The following is a 20,560-nucleotide window of genomic DNA, read 5'->3' as shown; positions in this document are numbered from 1 at the left end:
GAGGGCTTGCGGGCGGGGTTGGGGGGGGCTGGCGCTCATCAATTCCGCTGCCACCTCCTTTGCAGCCTGGGGGGAGGCGGGCGGGGGTGGGGCGGGAGCGCGGGCGAGGATAAGACTCTTAAGTCGGGAGAAGTTTGCGCACAGCTCACAGCTGGGCGAGGGAAGGAAGGCGCCCGGAAGGTGAGCCTCCTGGACTTTGGGGAGATGGAAACAACGCATGGGGAAAAAGCAGTTACCTTTTAGCCTATAATACACGCTGGGTCTAGGTTTAAACCATCAGTTAAGGCAGAAGTAAAGTGTCAGGGAATCGGGAGGGAGGGCAGGAGGAGGGCTGAGGACTAACGCAGTTTGCTCTCTCGTCAAACTAGGAAAGCCAGCCCCCCAGACAACTGGGTGGGCTGCGCCGCGCGGCTCGCGGACCTTCCGGGGTTGGAGAGGTGCGCACCCCGTGCACCTCACCCTGAGGCTGACATCTCCTGCTCAGGAGATGGGCGCTGTAGCTTGAGTTCCTGAGTCTCTGGAGCCACCACCTGCGAATGCCCTTCGCTTCTACTGAGCTGTGCCCAGCAGCCCTGTGAGACTATTCCAGGTAAGGAGGGTCTGGGAATGAACGGGACTTAAAGCTTTGGGATGTTCCCGGGGATGGTTAGCAGTGGAAGGGCACAAGGTACCTTGTTTTTTGATTGCAAAACTGCAGTTTGATTGTGGTGCTTTGAGGGTCAAATGTAGGGTCAGCTTTAGTCTCGGTCGTCTCACTTTACCCTTGATTAGAGAAAAGAGGGTTGTCCTGGGAAGGTGCTACAACTTAGGATTTCATATTGCAGGCTCCTCTGAATTTTTTGTGACTTTCACTATGTTACTAATATCAATTTTCTCTCAAAAGTTTTATTTTCCAACTTACTGGGTATGAAAATTACGGGGCTGAGGGTTGTGGATTTTTTCCAAAAGGTGTTTATTAACTAACAAACAGATAATATCGGCATCTATGTGATGTGTCATCGTTGTTCTGGATATTGGAAATGAGTACAGTGGTGAATGGCGTTGCTTGTTAAGTCATGTTTTACAGAGAATTATTTTCCAACAATCATTTATGCATAGCAGCCATTCTTCACACCTATTAGGAAAAATATGTTGTGTGCGTAGTTTCCAAAAGGGTACTCTTTTTTCATGATGCTCTTTCCAAGCGTGGGTGAAAGACATCAAGAAAAACTCTAACAGATGAATTCTTCTTCCCCAAGCAGTCATTTTCCTTGAGGTACAAGGAAATCCAATCAAAGTCAAACTCCAACAATCCAGTTCGATTTTTAACCCATTATTCAGGCTTTACCTTGCAAATATGCCTAAGAAAAGTTCTACCTGAAAGCTTTACCTAATATTATATGGTGTATGCGAGACTAGGAGGCAGGGTTCCATTTGCCGATCTTCGGGAGACCCCGACAATTTCGTGGCTCTAGTTAGCCTAAACCAAGACATCTGTTCAAAGCTATTTGTTGAAATTATTGGGTGATGGAAAGTGAAATGCTCAAAAGAAACCAAAGTGTGACCATGTAGTTACTGAAAATAATCTTTAAATAGCAGAGTGTCTAAGTTTGAGTGTGTTTTAAATGGTAAGAGAAAGCAAATATTTTATACATTTGGGCCACTTTGGCTTACCAATAAAGTTAGAGTTGGAATGCTTTTAGTGTTGTGGGATTTGTAAAGCATAATTTGTAATAGCATGTTGCTAGCCTACTATGTGTTCAGTTAAAGAACTCAGCTTATAAAAGTAGAAAGTGCTGGTTCTCTACACTGACATTATGAAAGGAACTAAGGTGATTAGATTTGCAAACATCTTTAGTTTAAGTCAGTATTCTCAGTGGGCACTCATTTCTACTCAATATTTTAACATAGCTGAAAACATCCATCAGCCAGGATTTGTTTTGGTTCAATGCCTCTAATCTACAGTTAATTTTGGGAACTATAGCCATAAGAATAATATTCAGTCATATTGTAAAATGCTCTAAGATTATTTATTGACCACACCAATACACTGAGTAAACATGAAATCCTTATTATAACTTATTCACAAGAACACATAAATAATCTTAGAGTTGTATTGTTTCATGATGCTTGGAGTTGAAGAAAATTACCTGATATAAATACGGCTTTGGTTTCCCATTTTGTTATGTATTTGAATTCCAGATAATGAATGATGATGGATGTATAAAGGTAGCATTTGTTTCAATCAGTTAAAGAAATGGAGCTAAATCTTAGTATAGTGGTATTGTGGCAACTGTGTTCTTGGTGAACTTCTCAGACTCTTTAAATGTTGACATGAATGAAGATATTATCTACTGTTGTGTTTTACTGCAGTAAAAATGAAATGGAAATAGGAGATGTGATATTTTCAATGATAACGTAAACCAGTGTTCTCAACTCAGGCTGCAAATTAGAATCAATGGGAGAGCTTTCAAAAGAATAAGGTTATCTAGACCCTTCCCCAAACCAATTAAATCAGAATATCTGAGGAAGGGTCCACTTTTTTTTTTTTTTATGTGATTTAATGTGAAGCCCTGACTGGGAACCACTGTTTGAGATGGTTCCTGTCAAATTTGGTAGAGCCCGTTAATTTTGGAGGTTCTTGGTGAAAATAAATGCCGTATGTTCTACTGTCGGTTGAATCTTTTTTTCTTTAAAAACTATATCTAATTTGATTTCCCAATTAGAAGAAAAAGAGATTGTTTTCCCTGATGGTAGATGTTTAAACCATAATAGCTTCCGGGAAAAACATGTTTTATTCTCCAGAAAACAAGCTATTGAGTTTGAAGCTTACCTGACCATCCAGAAAATGCTTTCGTAAATTAGCTCTAGCTTGGAAAGATATTGGAAATAATGCTTTAAGAAACATAGAATTTGTTTTCATTTTTTAAAATACCTGAATGATGTGTCATGTGCAAATATGTACCCTTTGAAAGGAGAGAAGGAGGAAAATAGTACCATTGTCTTTGGCACACCAACTAACATATCCCAGGTGCCAACTATGTTCTAGCATTTTCACATAAATTACTTTATTTAAGGCTCACAAGAGCTTTCTGAGGTACCAGCTATTATTTGGATTTTGCATATGAGGAAATTAAGGACCCATTAGGTTAATGAACTTGCTCAAAGCCACAAACCATGTAAATTTAACACAAACCAAGGTCTTCTTATTCTCAGTTCAAAATGTAATAAAAGATATATTTACAAACATTTCTTAAAAATTAAAGGCAGCAGTGTTTTTAAAAAGCAATACTGGTTAAGAGCACAGATTCTAGAATGGCTATGCTTGTGTTTTATGCCTGGCTCCATCATTTTCTAAGAAGCTGTAATTCCAGGCAAGTAATCTAACCTCCCCATGCCTTAATTTCCTTTGTAAAAGATTTCTCTAATGACAATTAAACAAATTAATATTTGTAAGTCACGGTGGGTAGGTGCCTGGTGCACAGTAGGTTCTATGTAAGTGTTATACTTTTTTAAATGTCATTCATTAAAAAAATATTTTTGATTGTTTGTTATATGCCAAGCATTGCATTAAACCTGAAGATACATAAACAAATACGTCATATCCCTATCCTCAAGGATTTTGTGTCCAATAAAGAATGACCAATACATAAATAATCATTTCATTCTGGTATGAGAGTTTCTTCCAGTTTAATTATAATCAAAAGCATTATTTTATGTGACAACTTTGTGCTTTTCAATGTTAATATGATCTTCCAGAGCTCCATATAATAAGGTTAAAATCAATTGATAATAGGTTATGTTGTCACAATTGTTTTCAATTCTATCAAAACACAGGAGCCAGTATTAACGTATGTTTCTGGCTTTACTTTATGAGTTTAGAAAACTGGTCATATGGAAATGTTTGGGGTCTCTAGAATTTTATGTTAGACGTGAATAAGTTAGAGACAAAGAATTGGTAGAAAATGTCAGCAGAATATATTCCTCAATGCTTCTAAATGCTATTTTTTTTGGATTGGTATTCTGAAAAGAGTGTTATCTGATTGGAATGTAGTTTGTTTTGTTTTAAGAATGATAATTTTAGGGGAGGAAGAGTTGATCAAAGAGTAGAGTTAAAGGTCTCTAACACCAGGCTGGCTTGGCAAGAATATGTATATGTCATCAGAACTGGCTATGCTTCTTCCACTATGCCTGTGGCTCTATGCCACTGCCCTGTGTCACTTCACACGATACCTCCAGGGTACCTGTGAATACCTCACCGGTCTAAGATTCTGTCCTCATTCAAATGAAAAGCCCCCCTTTATTAAAAATAGTACATAAATTGGTATTCTTTGTAAAAGAAGAACACAGTACTCTAAACGTAAGGAGATATTTCTCAAAGAAATAAAGTACCTAGCTTGGTGAAATATTTTCTGTTTTTGTAATCAATATTTAACCATTCTATCTCATTGAAATGTCTGTTGCAAATGTACGTCTTCTTCTGTCTTATCAAGTCTCAAGGCTACCCCCAGTTTTTCGTATGGATGTTGCGTTTTTCTTCCTTCTACTTTCACTGCCGCCCCTTTATTTTGAGCATTTATTATTTTTAACAAAATAATTAAATATTCTCCTAATATTCAGTTACATTCAGCCTCCTTGATGCATTCGGTGTTATATAATAGGGTCAGACTTATTTTCTAAGCTCCCATTTTGTCACCTTCTGTTCAGAATTATTCAGCGATTGCTGAGGGACCATAAGACTTAGAACCCTCTCTTCAGCCAGGCATTTAAGATGTTTCATGATATAATCCCATTTTATCTTTCCTATTCAAGTCAAGTTGGAAACCACAACAATTCCCTAATTCCAGTTCTGAAGCCATAATGACGCTGCAAAAATTGACTCCAGGTTTGGAGTCCATCCTTCACTTTCAACCCTTGTGCCCTCACCTCTCAATATCAGTTTATATTCTGTTGCCTCAAAATCGAGGTTTGTAGTGGGGGGGGGGGACTTTACATCAGTGGTTCAGTGGTGAAGCTGCATTGCTTTGCATTTTGTTTCTTTCCACAGCCCTGGTCTTCATCCCTGCCTTTTACTTGTCTTACATAGTTCAGAATCCGGCATTTCAAATCTTACCTTCCTCCATCCTGCAAAATGTCTTAGTCATTCTCCTGTAACGCATTCAACAAATTTCCATCCTTAAAGCTTTGCTCATATTTTTAAACTCAGTACATATTTACTAAATGCCTATTATGTCCTAGTTGGGGGATTTTGTGACAGGTTACAGCTCCGGGCTTCCTGGGAACTGCAGGACACAGATAGATCAACAGATAGTTACACCATCGTGTGGTAAGTACTCCAATAAAGAAATGCTATGAATGTTGTGGAAGCAGGGAGGAACAGAACTGAGCGGAGCATCAGAAAAGCTTTCTGAGGGAGGTGACCCTAAAGGGGACATCATCCGGCATTGATATGACAAGACAGAAGAAGCCAAATAAGGAGGGGAAGAGATGAAGCGTGCTACAGGCAGGACACAAGACTCTAAAAAGCTCTGGAGGTTTAAAACAACATGGTGATTTCAGGAAGCCATGGGTATTTGGGTTGGTGCTGGGGTGGTCAGCAGAGCAGGGATCATCAAGTGGCTTATGTGCCTGTCTCATTAAAGGATTTGCATTTTATCATGAAGACAATGGGGTTTCTCGAAGGAGTTAAAGTAGGGGACTGAAATAATCAGATCTGTGGTTCTGGTAGATCACAGCAGCCAGAAGATAGGAGAGATATTAGGTCGGAGGAGCAATGGATATAAATTAACTGGAAACCTGGAGGCTTATTGCAGTAACAGAGGGGAGAAATAGTTAGGGTCACCTTGTGGGAGATAGAAAAGAAGAGAAAACAGTCAGGAGATTATTGTAGGGATAGCTTTGGTGGAAATGGGCAAATGGTAGAAATTGGAAGTGAGATGAATGAGGGAGAGAGCTGATAGTATGATCAATTCTAAGTGTCTTTCACAGATAATAGGAGAGATGGATGTCTTTCATGTGGTCTGGACAAGGAATATTTTAGGGACAGAAGATAAAGAATTTAATTTGGAACATGATGCATTTGACTTACCCATGTGATGATGTCCAGTAGAAGTAGATACAGAAATTTGTGACTTGAGAAAGACTTCTGTATTAGAGATATGGATTAGGAAGATGTAAGAGTATCTATTTCAGCTGATAGTATAAGAAGGGATGCTTTCTCCTTTGGAGAAGTAAAAACTGAAAAGAAAGAAGAAGGAAAAAAAATACAGAAAATTTTGAAGAAAAGAAAAACATCTAAGAATCCTGAGAACCAGGTTTTTTTTTGTTTGTTTTTTTTTGTTTTGTTTTTTGTTTTTTTAGGGGACAAGAGTCTGCAAAAAAAAGATAGAGATAAAAGGCTAGATGAAAGGAAGAAACACAAGAGAAAGTGATTTTGTGGAAGCCGGGGAGAAAAAAAGTGGGCACCACAAGTAAATCAAGTGGGTAAGAAGTGAGAGATCACAGTTGGATTTAATTAAGAGCAATTTCAGTAGTGGGTTGAGGAATAAAGGAGAAGCAAAGAAATTGAGACACTGAGGGTCCACAATAATTTCAATTAGTTTGACATGAACTCCTTGCTTTATTTCCCTTCTTTGAAATTTTACAGTCCCCTAGAGTTTAACTTAAATGCTGCTTCCTTCTTTTAGCCTTACCTGGATGGCCAACCCTCTCCCACCACCACCCCCCCACCACCACCAAGGCAAGATGTAATATCACACCTTGATATCTCTTTCCTTAGAGCTTCTAGGAAGTACCATGCATGCCCCTATGTATGTGTGTGTGTATAAAGTATTCTTCCCTTTTGTCTCTCATTCATTGAAATGAACTCTTTATTATAACAGTGTATTGGGTGGGGGTAAAGATGGGCTTCATTAACCCCTACCCTCTGGGACTACAATCTAGAAAACCCAATTATTTCAGTATCCAATATTTCTCAGAATGGAGACTCAGAAGTTTCATGGGTGAATCAGGGAAAAATACCACTTTTGAGGCACCGGTTATACCACTTTATACTTGTCTTCTGGCACTTTATCTCCCTTTTCTGTTGTAGAGATCTGTTAATTTTTCTTATTTTCTTACTCGATTAAAAAGGACAGAGTCATCCATTTATCCTGTATTCCACAGCACACAGAGGAGACTTTCTCTTCTCTTACTGAAATGAGTTAAACTAACCTAAATGTTGCCATAGATATGGTGCTTTTTTTCCCTGAAATTATTTTTGTCACATTAAGCCTTAAATTTTTCCTCTTTTAAGGTATCAACTAGCTGATACCCCAGAGATTTCAGTCCCTTCTCTCTGGTATGCTGCAAATCAGTAATCCATCCCACATTTCTTACACTGGTACTGTTATTTCCAGCTTGAATCGGTGTTGACTTGAAGAGCCAACTCTATTTTCTTTAGTGAGCATTTAATACATAGCTTACATATTCAGGGGGACCTGGGTGGCTCAGTTGGTTAAGTGCCCGACTCTCGGTTTTGGTTCAGGTCATGATCTCATGCCCTGCATCATGCTGTCTACTGTCAGTGCAGAACCTGCTTCAGATCTTCCGTTTCCCTCTCTCTCTGCCCCTTCCCTGCTCTCTCTCTCTCTCTCTCTCTCTCTCTCAGAAATAAATAAAAAACATTTTTAAAAAACATAGCCTACTTTTTCAGAACATAGCATTCATTCTAAGCATGCAGAATTGTTTTCCACTGGCCCCCTTACACTTTCTTAATCACAAAGCATATACCTCTACATCTCCCGTGCCTCTTGCACCAGGCTGAAGCTACTTAGGTGATATTTATACCTCTGTAGGCAGGGGCGAAAAATGAGACTTCCCTTCTCATATTCCCAGTGTGGATCAAAGCCCTGGAAACAATTAATCTTAAATTATTTGAGTAACTGATTGTCACCAAGTTAGTATCTCTGGGAATTTAGGAATATAACTAAAGTAACAACAAAAACAGCCTACTACAACTCGTTGAACCCTGACTGTGTGCTGCATTCAGCAATGCTCAGTCATTATCATGACAATCATATGGGATATTATTAAGCCCATTTCACGAAGACAGACTCAGAAAGCTTACGTGACTCACCAAGTTTCATGCATCTCCAAAGCATCAGGGCTAGAACTCAAACCTAAGATCGCCTAATGCCAAAAAACTATGCTGCCCTACTGCAGTCAAATGACATTTTGATGGTGATTTGGACATCTTTTTTTTTTTAATTATAATTTGTCTATATTAATTGTCTTGAATGATCAGAACCTTCAATAACAGAAATAGGAGCCCTTGTCAACATGGACTTTTAAGTCAGTATCTCTGGAGGCTTTATGCTCAGCTTTCCAGCCCAGTGGGGCTGCCGGGTCTGTGGCTATCATCCTGACAACCAAGACCCAGCCTTTTGGAATACCCCGCAATAGTCCAGGCTCGTGCTCTGTGAAAAAGGGAACATTCTAGATGGCTACACACATAAGCAGGAACCCCCTGCACTGCGATGAAAATGTGAAATGTGATATAGTTCTAGGATTTTAGGCTTTCTTGTCTGACCCAAACCTATTTCTATGAAGTAGCTGTTAATTTATTACAAACAGAGATGAATTTGGTGTCAGCCAAATATGATAGCTATATTTATCCTCTTCTGGAGCCCAAAAGGAATGGCCCTTATCCCAGAACTATCCTTAGGAAAAAAAAAATCTCCTTGATAATAAAAATTTTTAAAGGAAAGTTCTGCTATTTGAGGAAGTTGCCTCTCGAGTGGGGGGCTCACAAAGTCAACCAGGGCAATAAGGGCAAAGGGAAAGGCAAATGGCACCATTGCCAAGTTTGAATTTCAGATGGACATGACTCATACATAAATTAACCCAAACTTCAGCATAATTATTTGTTTCCAACCTTAAGTCCGACAGAATTCTTGCAGGCACGAAGGGTGTATTGTGGAAAACGTCCATGTTTACAGACATTGAGATGGGATCTCTTTAGCCCAAGATTCAAAGAAATTCATGACACAAAGAACACAATAATGCAAATTGCTTTAGCACCTCCTTCCCTGGGCCTACTACAGGGCTAAAAGGTCAGGACAATATTAGAACACTTTTTCATTCCTAACGTCATATAGACTGCAAAGATGGCATTAAGGCAAAAAATCCCAGCAAAGTGGTGAGCGATCATTGTTGCTCGAGGGCCAATTCAAAGAAAAGCAAGAATTTACTGGGGTGCTTTTCTTCCCATTCAGAATGAAAATAATTTTATTGCATCCAGTGAGGAAAACGTATATTCTTGCAAATTAGATATGTTATTTTAGTAAATAGAAGTTCAGTGAGAAACTTCGCATTTCTTAGCTACTAAAATATTAAGACTCTGGGCAAATTTGAGGAGTAGCAACTTGGAATCAGCAAATATCAAAACTGCAAGTTAGAGCCTCATTGAACTGCATTTTAATTTGTTAAAGAGGCATTCCTAGTATTTGAGGTAATGTCATACATTTTCTTGGTAACTAATATTGTATCCTAATTATTAATAAGAGGTCCAATGCTTTCATTAAAGAGGAGATCTCTTTCATTAAAGAGGAATATGCAATGGCATATTTCCCCATCAGTAGAGAACTTGAGAACTCCAGTCTTCAGACTCTAAGTCCAGTGCTCTTTTTGAAGAGTCTGCAGAATTGCAGGGAGTTGTGAACATTTGCAAAAAAAAAAAAAAAAAAATTGCATGAATGTCCTTATATTAGATAACCACGAGGCCAGTTGAACACATAAGTAACAGTGGCCCTGAACTACACTGCATAAGACGCTGTCTCTTATGTCCCTTTTCTTCTCTTAGCTCCCCAAGCACCTCCACACATAGTATTCCCATTTATTGCAGAAGCCTGCTTTCCTAACAAAAATCCCCATTGCTTGAATCTTTCCACAATCTCCCTCTCAGCACCTTTTTTGCTTGCCAAAATCGATTGCTTTCCTCTTACCCTCTTCCTATAAACACTGCTCCCTGCAGGTAATATTGTAGTGGAATAAACCTTTATTCCCTTCAGGAAAAAAAAAAAAGTATATTTGCATTATCAATGATTTAGGAGCTAATTCTTAAACCTGGCATTTCCTGTTGTGTGTTCTCCAATCAAATCAGTTTGGATCTTTATTCCCAAACTTTAAATTTTACGCCACACATCAGCTTGTTGAAAACTGTGAGAAGTGGGCTTCGTTGCGTATCCACCACCTGTAATGTAGCCCCCACACCTTCAGCTCTTGTCGGGGCCACCCTAACAGCCTCCTATGTGGCCTGCTCACTAGCCCTTGGGCCTCTCCTGACACATTCTCTGCTCAGCACCCAAAATGAGCTCCTCAAATGTAACCCAGATTCGGTTTCTCCTCTGTCCATAACAGCTTCCGGGGACACCTGAACCCATGCTCACACTCATCACCTTGGCCTCCAGTTCCTGTGTGTGACTTGGCAGCCACAGCCTATGAGCCCAGCCTCATCTACTGGGACCACTCACTCCACCACGCTGATCTTGATCCATTCACTGGAAGGCACTACACCCTTTCCCCCTCATGCCCTCGCACGTGCCCTTCCCTCTGTCCGGGATGTTCTTTTCACCCATTGGCACATGGCTGGCTGCTTCTCTTACTTCAGGCCTTAGCTTAACAACGCTCACTCCCTGAAGAGTCCCGCCACAGTCCCTGCACTTTCTAAAGTATGTGTTGTCCTACTAATCTCTTATCTCAGCTCTTTGCTTATTTCCTTCATAATAGTCAATACAGTTTGTAAGCATTTTATTTTTGTGTCTGTTTCTTTTAGTTTTCTATCACCTACATTAGAATATAAATTCCACAAGGTCTGTCTTGTTGACACTTTTAATTCCCAGTGCGCTAAATAAATATCTATGTAACAAATTGAAGGAATACATCCATTTAATCTTGTCCCATCCACAGCATTTCTCAATTTATGTGACTATAAGACCCTTTTATGGTACACCGCCTCTTGATATCTGGCTGAAAGTCTTTGGAAAATCTGCCTTTTTGAAAGAAAGTGGAGATAATAGCAGGAATTTTCAGTACTAACACAAGTGTGACTTGGGGGCAGGTGTGCCTTTTTGATAAGATTCAAATCTCCCCTTAGATGTAACTTTTCATAGTAGGATTGACCACCTGGTGTCATATTCATGAGTTTAAAGGGGGCTAACACCTGCTAAGGTAAAACCATACCCACTCTTGTAAAAGCTAATTTTAATCTATATCACCCTTGGAGGTTACGGGCTTTTAAGAATCGAATCACTTTTATAAGTTATCATAACTGTATCTATAATTCTTAGCCTCTTTTGAATCTGCAGTTTTAACCAACTACATTTTTCACCTGTCTGCCTTATTGCCCGTATATCAAAATAAGTTATTTCTTTTTTTTAAATTTTTTTTTTTCAACGTTTATTTATTTTTGGGACAGAGAGAGACAGAGCATGAACGGGGGAGGGGCAGAGAGAGAGGGAGACACAGAATCGGAAACAGACTCCAGGCTCTGAGCCATCAGCCCAGAGCCTGACGCGGGGCTCGAACTCACGGACCGCAAGATCGTGACCTGGCTGAAGTCGGACGCTTAACCGACTGCGCCACCCAGGCGCCCCAAAATAAGTTATTTCTAAGTAAGAACTTTTCACAAATTATTTGGCTCAAATGAGGTTTTTTTAAATAAGTATTTCAAGTTACAGTATGCAAAACTAGTTAGAGTAAGAACACTCCATCAATATAAACAACTTGTACATGGGAAACTCTTAGAAATTAAGTTATGGTGTTGGAATTGGCCAGACCATACTCTAAACAGAGCCCAATGTGAAATTTTGATCAGTCTCAGACTCCTAGCAGTGTAATTTCCTGTTTTTAAGAAAAGTATGTTTTAACAACTTTCAACGATACTTAGATAAAAAATAGATTTATTGAAATATTTTAATAATGGTGATAATGGTAGTAATAATAATAGTAACACTTACATAGAACTTACTTTGAGCCAGTGATAATAATAGATATTAATATATTTAATCTTCACAGCAACCCTTTAAGGTAGGTACTATAATTATTCTCTTTACACAATGAAGAAACTAAAGCACAGAGAGGTAAGTAACCTATGGGAGAAGACGCAGCTTAATCCACGACAGATTTGGAAAGGAAACCAAGGAGGTCTGGCTCCTGAGAGTAAGTAAATGCTAAAAGGGAAATGTATTTATTGTAAATTTACGTTAAAAGCTTAACAGCCAAAATTTGTTATTATGACGTAAAATGTCTTTCAATTTTGCATTTTTGCATGTCTTTCAGCAGCAGATCCACAGATTTCTTTTTCTTGGAAAATTAAAAGAATTAAATAGTGGTTTTCCTAATTTGTTCTAAATATTAATCTCTATAGCTGTCATGAGACGTACCCATGCTAATAGTATTCCACTCTGCCCTGTGGTTTACAAGAAGAGGAAATTGTACTTTGCCAAGTTGACACCTCATTCATGAAAAGCAGAGTCAAATTCAAAAAGCTAATCTGTTTTTATTCTTTTAAAGGTGCAATTTCTGCTGCAAAAATGCAAAACACAACTCTTAACAAAACATGGTTTTAAGTAGAATTTCAAAACTATATTTTGATTACTTCCATGGAAATTAGTCAGAAACCCATGATATATATGGTCTTAATGATGTGGGGGGAAAAAGTGGTCTAAAAATGGCAAGTACAAATACATTGAATTTTAATTAGTCTAAAAATGGTCAAGTTTCCTACTCACTCACTTGGAGATGATAAACTTTCCAAGATCTATTTTGGAGCATGCCAAGTCTTTTCCATGTGCTCTAAGCGGTCTCATTTCCCTACGCGGTGACTATGTCAGCACTCTGAGTACTCGTGCAGCGGGGGAGATCTGATCAGATACCCGAGGGAAAATCTGTGTGCGCTTCCGTGTTCAGGATGCTCAGCTGCTCACAGGGATTTCTATTTACCATCTCTGATCCCTTTTAATTTATTTACCATATCTGAGGTTATTTTATTTTCTAATATTATAGTTCTCTTATTTACTGCTGTGAAATTTTTCATGCAGTGTATTGTGTAATGCGTTTTACTCTAAAGCTTCCCCCCCCCCCCTACAGTTACAGCTCATTTTAAGAATAATGAAAGAAAGAATTGGAAAACATGTGTGTCAGGGATATTTCACAGAATATTGATCTAGAACCTAACTGCTTTGCATTAGATTATCCAATTTCCCTGTGAATCAAGCCATTTTTCCAGCAGTAAGTTATCATTTCAGAGGCCAGGAAATGAACGCATCACAAAGTGAGAAGCTTTTATCCTCCAAAGTTGTAGAAAAGTGTAATCAAATTCATGGAGAAAAAGAATAAAAGAAAAAAATGTGTATATGGCACAAGGAGATACTTTTATTTGTTTTACTTCAATCTAATGGGAAAAGAAAATCTACTCTTAGCATTTCTTGTGTCAATTTGATGTGATGCTATATTCTTTTTTTAAAATTTTTATTTATGTATTTCCTTTAAAGAAAGCTCTACGCCCAACATGGGGCTTAAAATTCATGACCCCGAGATCAAGAGTTGCATGCTCTACTGACTGAGCCAGCCAGGCACCCCTGTGATTCTATATTCTAAGCACTCAAGAAAAAAAAAAACAAAAAAAACCAAACACTTCAGGATCTTCTTTGCCCTCTATAATCTCAAAATATTACAGAATAATATTTATATTGTCCTCAGTAATGCAAAATACCCTCTTAGGACAGGGGAGGGGGGGAAGCCCTTGGACTTTAACACAGAAACACATCTTGAATGCTTTTGAAAATTGATCAGTTTCTCTAACAGAAAAGGATAGGCCACCATTCTGTTCAGTTTAGGTAACCTTCAAACAAGTAAATTAGTAAAATCAATTTAGCAGAAACCCAAAGGTTCATAAACATTGCATTATAGAATTCATTTAGACCCTGCCTAAAATTTTCCCTTCCAGAAAGCCAAAGTTGACACACTGAGAAAGGTTATGATTCAGAGCAGACTGACTGATGATAACATGTTGAACCTCGAAAGATGAGACAGAGCCTACTTTCTTTGCTACTTCTCTCTTGATTTAAGGCATGAATTTTTCTAAGCTCCTACCCCCTAACCCCCAGCCCCATGCTATCTCTTAGCATAATGAGAATAATACACCTGAGCTCTTCTTCATATTTGTTAAAAGGTCCCACCTGAAAGATTCAGGAGAAAACATCTAGTTTTAATACACCAAGGTTTGCAATAAAAGTTCTCTCTCGCCATCAGCTTTACATTCCCAGCCTTCATTCGGATATTTAAGTTCTACTCATGTTAATTTATGTTAATCCATAATTTACTTGTGCATTTGAGGAAGTTTCAAAAGAATATAGCACCTCCCTGTCACGTTTCCTCTTCTCAGTCACTTGTATGTAATCTTCTCAAACAACCTTGGACCATTCGCTACTCCTTTAGTACACACGTTTTTATAGATGATTAGAGCAGATCTTAGAGGTTATAATCCAACTCCTTCATCATATAAATGAAGAAATAAAGGAGACAAAACTTCTCCAGTGTCACACAGGTACATTGGTTCCATCCCATGCTGCATTAAACAATTTTATATTGAATATATCTCTATTGAATAAAGAGATATGTGCTAGGAAATAAGATACCCTTCATTGAGGAACCAAGATTATAGCAATATAGGCTGAGTTAATTTCTCGTTTTGAATCTGTCACTGTCCAGAATCTCAGACCCTATATTTAAAAAAGAAAGGTCAGGATCCAGACATAACCACCATGGTGACTAGTGGGCATTAGGTAGGGAGATGTAGGCAATAGGGCAATGTATGGGAGATATACAGCACCTTGGGTGACTCCCTGAGTTGTCCAGGCTGATGGACACCTAAAAAAAAGACTTAGGTAGGAAAGAAAGAAAGCTTGTCTGGTCTTACCATTACTCATTGTATCCAAACTAGAGATTTTTGTTGTAAAACCTTCATTTTGTTTTCTTTCCTCTTCATAATAGTTTTTTAAACATATTTTTTATGTTTATTTATTTTGAGAGAGTGAGAGAGAGAGAGAGCACGAGCAGTGGGGAGGTGTGGCAGGGAGAGGGGGGTCTGAAACAGGCTCTGTAATGACAGCAGAGAGCCCGATGCTGAGCTCGAACTCACGAACCGTTTAGATCATGACCTGAACCAAAATCAAGAATCAGACGCTTAACCAACTGAGCGACTGAGCCACCCCGGAGCCCCTCCTCTTCATAATACTTTACGCAGATCTCCAAAATAGACATCACTGAATTTTTAAGTGATAATCATGCATGTGATTTGCTTTTAGGATTTCTCAATGTATTTGTTTAAAAACTTTCCCAAGGTGATATGTTGCTGAAATTACCTTCAGATGCACTCAGGACTTTGAGGGACAAATGAATGGGACAGGTAGCATGAGACAGGGATTGGGTGGAGCCTGGGACAGAGTTCCAAATAGGGCACCAAAGAGGGGCTAGAAGGAGCCAAAGGCAGTTTGACAACTGTGAATGCACTAAGAGAGCAAAGAGGGGAAATGTTATAAGAAATAGCAGGGACCACCACTTATTGGGCTTCTGGTATATGCCAATCTGTGTACAAACATGCATCATCTCATTTAGGCTCCACAATCACCCTGCAAGCTGGTTATTTTTATCTCCGTTTTGCAGATGGGAAAACTGAAAATCAAAGAAGCCAAATAAATAATAAGAAATAAGAATAAAATAATTATAATAATAATATGTGAACAGTAAGTTACTTTTAAAACTTACATTTTTGAGGGCTAATTAGGTTGAGTCATGGACAAATAATCCCATTTATTTTTCATAATAATCACAGGCATTCTTATTATACCCATTTTACCTACGGAGACCGGTGAGGCTTAGGGACTTAAAGGTGATATATCTCAAAGCAGAGGCAGGATTTAGGCCTAAACCGCCTAACTTTGGAGCACGTGGTTTGGATTGCTGTTCGGAACTACTAAAAACAGAGCATGCATTCTCACCCAGGTTTGTTTGCTACCCATCCATGATTTTTCTGCATCCCACGTAGCCTTTAAAATGATGGTCTTCAAATACGGCCTGATGGCCCATGCTGATCCATGGTGGAGTTTCACTGTCTGGCAGCAAAATAAAAAGATCAAAGACAATGTCAAGAGTTTCTCCCGACACAATGTGTGTTTTATTTAAAGGACTGCACTTTGTTCTGAGATTACATTCTTCCTTTACTGGAGCAAAAATATCCCTTCTTTTTATCTAATGATGACGGTAATTGATGATAGATTTTTTTTAAAACATACTTTATTTTAAAATTATACATTTGTCGACCCTAAGTCGCCAACCTCACATCAGGGACAATGGGCAAGGAATTGTATGTATGCATAAAATTTTAAATTTGGGGGTCTTTTAAAAAAGCATGCTGCTAGGGAATGGAGGATGGTACACAAAGCAAACTACAAATTAGCCCAAGACTAACCCTTATGCTGGTGAGTATCACTTTATAGTTGTTTAGGAATTTACAAGGAAGCATGTCACACTTAAAATTGCCAGTGTATATCAGGGCGTCTCGATTAAGCATCTGACTTCGGACCAGATCATGATTTCGCAGTTTATGAGTTCAAGGCCCACATCAGGCTCTGTGCTGACAGCTCAGAGCCTGGAGCCTGCTTCAGGTTCTGTGTCTCCCTCTCTCTCTGCCCCTCCCCCACTAGCACTGTCTCCCTCTGTCTCTCAAAAATAAATAAACTTTAAAAAATATTTTAAAAAATTGCCAGTGTATAAATATATTTTTATAGAATAGCACATTCCATAGAGAAAACACCTGAGCTTTGGTGGACTAGTGTGTATACAGTCTAAGAAATGCTTTCATATTCAGCATCTCATGTGATCTGTACTCAAACTTCCAGAAACCAGTATTACTGTAACAGGAAGGCTGTTGTCCTTAGAGTACACAATAGGATATACTACTTACTAGTATTGCTTGGCCTCTCTTAGCCTCAACTTCCTTTAAGAAAGGAATTATTTCAATCCCAAAGGACTATCTCATGAATTTTAGATAAAGTAGGAAAAGTACCACACATGGTATAAAGCATATAGCAGTTCATAACTGCTATCTATTCTTATAATTATTATGATATTCATTTTATAGATGAGAAAACTATAACTCAGATTAAAATGAGCCAAAGTAGCTCATCTAGTTAAGTACTTAAGTGATGGATTTGGGCTTGCACCCACTTCTATCCATATCCCAAGGCTTCTTTTGGTTACTTCCCACCTACAATTCTGTGTGAATCTCAAACCTTCTATTCACTATCTCACACCACGACTCCAGTAATGGTAAAAACCTGAGAAATCCCTTTGATTTGAATGTGCCTCCATCATTCTGTAGATGATGCTGTCCATATGGACACAGCACATAAACTTCTCAGAAAGAGATTCAGATGAAATTTAAAGCGATTAATTGTAGGGGTGCCTGGGTGGCTCAGTTGGTTAAGCATCCGACTTCCACTCGGGTCATGATCTCGCGATTTGTGGGTTTGAGCCCCATGTCAGGCTTTGTGCTGACAGCTCAGAGCCTGGAACCTGCTTTGGATTCTGTGTCTCCCTCAGTCTCTGCCCCTCCCCTGCTCGTGCTCTGTCTCTCCCTCTCTCCAAAATAAAAATAAACATTAAAAAAATGATTTATTGTCTATATCAGTCCAAAAAAATTAATATTAAAACAAATACAAGTCGGAATGGAAATTGTAAAGATCACCAGATGCTATGAAAATTAAGATCCTGGAGCGCATAAAGGAGGCAGTAGCTAAAGGTCGTCAGTTTAATGGGAAGATAAAATTTGAAAGTGGACCCATAATTTTTATATCTATAAAAAAGGGCTCATTGTGTGACTAGAGCTCACCAGCAGATATATTTTCCTAGATTACAAGACACTGGTAGTCAGTGTGTTGTTTGCTTGTTTGTTTTTTATTTAAATTACCTGAAGAGTGACTTCATCTCCCTAGGATACAGTATGGTCACTGGAAGATTAAAAGAAGTGGGCATCTCACTGATTCCTTAGTCGAAAAAGTATTGTTTTCATTATAATCCTAAAGAATAAGAAGTTTCTGTCTTTTTAAAGAGAAAGGAGAAGTATGATATATTTTTGTCCTCGGAGGCCAGCAAATGAGGAAGGAAAGCCAATTCCTTTTCTTTTCTTTCAGAGGGATTTTCTCTTAATATAGCACACTCTGGAGTTCCATCTCTTGTTTTGAGTTCATCAGAAATCTGGATCTTAAATGGCTGCTTCTAATATATTCAGAGACAAGTGTAGACTGCCTATACACTGTGTTGTGAGAAGGCATACCTTGAGCTTAAAGAATGTGACAGTTATTAAGTCTCATGTCTTTCTGGGATTTAGGGTGCAAATTTGCAGCAGAGAGCTTGTCATGTGGTGTGTCAGCCACCAGACAGGGAGGGACAATGACAAGGCTGAATCTCCAAAGGGGAAGTTTAGAGCTATACAAGAGACAGGGACACCAGCGAGAGTACCTGACTGCAGGAGATAATGTTTGAGAATCTTGCTGCAGCAATTTATGAAAATGGCTTGAAAATATTTATATTCAAAGGCCAACATATTTCTCTTAAAAATTAACTTTGTGGGGCACCTGGGTGGCTCAGTCAGTTGAATGTCCGACTTCGGCTCAGGTCATGATCTCGCGGTCCGTGAGTTCGAGCCCTGTATCGGGCTCTGGCCTGATGGCTCAGAGCCTGGAGCCTCCTTCAGATTCTGTGTCTCCTTCTCTCTCTGCCCCTCCCCTGTTCATGCTCTGTCTCTCTCTGTCTCAAAAATAAATAAACGTTAAAAAAAATTTAACTTTGTTCCATTGAAAGGAATGACTAGAAATATTCAAAATCTTTTTTTTAACTACCTGAGTATCTTGCCAGCAACTCACAACCACTCCCAAAGTGAAAAGGGGAGAGAGAACATCTAGTTTGGGTCTTTAAGTTTATTTCAGGTAATGGAAATATTTTAGATGAAATAATCAACTTTACTTATAATGCCAATAAATCATTTTGCTAAGCCACGAAAGGGCAAAGGCCCCACTTTGTACATAACCCACGTGGATGTGAAAGGCACTTCTTTTTTTGTTTGTTTCTACTCTCAATCACCTTTTCTTTGCCTTTTTTTTTCAGTGAGAATGCTGAAGATCCACTTTCTTTGTAAATTTCTTTTCAAATTTCTTTACTATACAATACAGTATTATTAACCATAGTCATCATACTTTATGTTAGAAGACACTTCTCAGTAGGCAACTATGGAAAACCACTTCAGCCTAGTTTTACTGAACAGCAATCATGGGAACTGATTTGTTGTCTCAGGGGCTGGGGGTGGGGAGCAGAAAAGTTTTGACTTATTAGTATCCAGTTAAACAGTTCTGCCCTATGAACTGTGTGCATGAATCTTGCTAAGAAGGAGGCACTGTACAAAGTGCCTAACTTGCCTACCAATTTTTTTTTTTAATTTTTTAAAGTTTATTTATTTTTGAGAGAGAGAGAGAGAGAAAGAGAGAGAGAGCACGAGCAGGGGAGGGGCAGAGAGAGGGAGAGACACAGAATCCAAAGCAGGATCCAGGCTCTGAGCTGTTAGCACAGAGCCTGACATGGGGCTCGAACTCACAGACCACAAGATCATGACCCGAGCTGAAGTTGGACACTTAACTGACTGAGCCACCCACGCGCCCTGCCTACCAATTTTTAAAACTACAGTTTACTGCCAGTCCTACCATATTTTCTCAAATAATTTGTCTCAACTTCTAATGTATCCTCATGACATGGAAGGTGTTGACAGGGACAAGGATTTTATTCATTGCCAGATTTTTTAACCCTCCATCTTCCCTTCTTAATTGCACTGAAACAGTAGTTCTCAAACTTCAACCAGCAACAGAATCACTTGGGAGGGCTTGCTAAAACACAGATTGCTGGCCCCACCCTAGAGTTTCTGATTCAGTCTACGATGGGGCCCCCAAATTTGCATTTCTAGAAAGTTGCCAGATGATACTGATACTGTTGGTCTAGCTATCAAGCTCACAAACACCTCTCAGCTATCCATTGCAATAGACTCTCCTCCCCATCCCTTGTACAGTTCTAGAGTTTTCAGTTTGACTACTTCATGCCCGTGTCTATCTGGCCCTACATCAGCCTGAGCATTTCCCTGGCCACTCACTGTCAGCAAAGCACCAACAATATGCAGTTGTATTTTGAGGGAAGCATTTCAGATGCTTTGCCTCTTTGCTGCCCATGTTTTTTAATATTTTCTTTCCTTCTAATATTTCCAGTACTTTCTGTCCAGTATTTCCAAATTCATATCAGAAACACCTGGGTGAATAGGAAAAATGAGTTGTTTTCTCACTTATTTTTCTTTATTCCAGCTAAATGTTGATTAATGTAATAAAGATAAACCATCTTTATTTAAAAGATTATCAAGAACAGAAGGACATGTGAAATCTGCCCTCCCCTCTGAACATCTCTCCAGAGTCTTTGAGAGATACAGAAAGAACCTGAAGCTCTA

The 20,560-nt window shown here is 38.9% G+C and overlaps 1 protein-coding gene across 1 annotated transcript in view; it reads left to right on the top strand.

The window, feature by feature from the left end:
• Window positions 1-378: 378 nt before the first annotated feature.
• Window positions 379-20,560, top strand: part of CALCR (calcitonin receptor) — a 156,009-nt gene continuing 135,827 nt past the window's right edge. Inside the window, exon 1 of the mRNA XM_045494793.1 lies at window positions 379-589. The gene's annotated coding sequence lies outside the window, so the exon portion shown is untranslated. The remainder of the gene's footprint in view (window positions 590-20,560) is intronic.

Source organism: Leopardus geoffroyi, chromosome A2 (genome assembly GCF_018350155.1).
Source record: "Leopardus geoffroyi isolate Oge1 chromosome A2, O.geoffroyi_Oge1_pat1.0, whole genome shotgun sequence".
Lineage (NCBI taxonomy): Eukaryota > Metazoa > Chordata > Mammalia > Carnivora > Felidae > Leopardus > Leopardus geoffroyi.
This window is presented reverse-complemented; position numbering and strand designations above follow the sequence as displayed.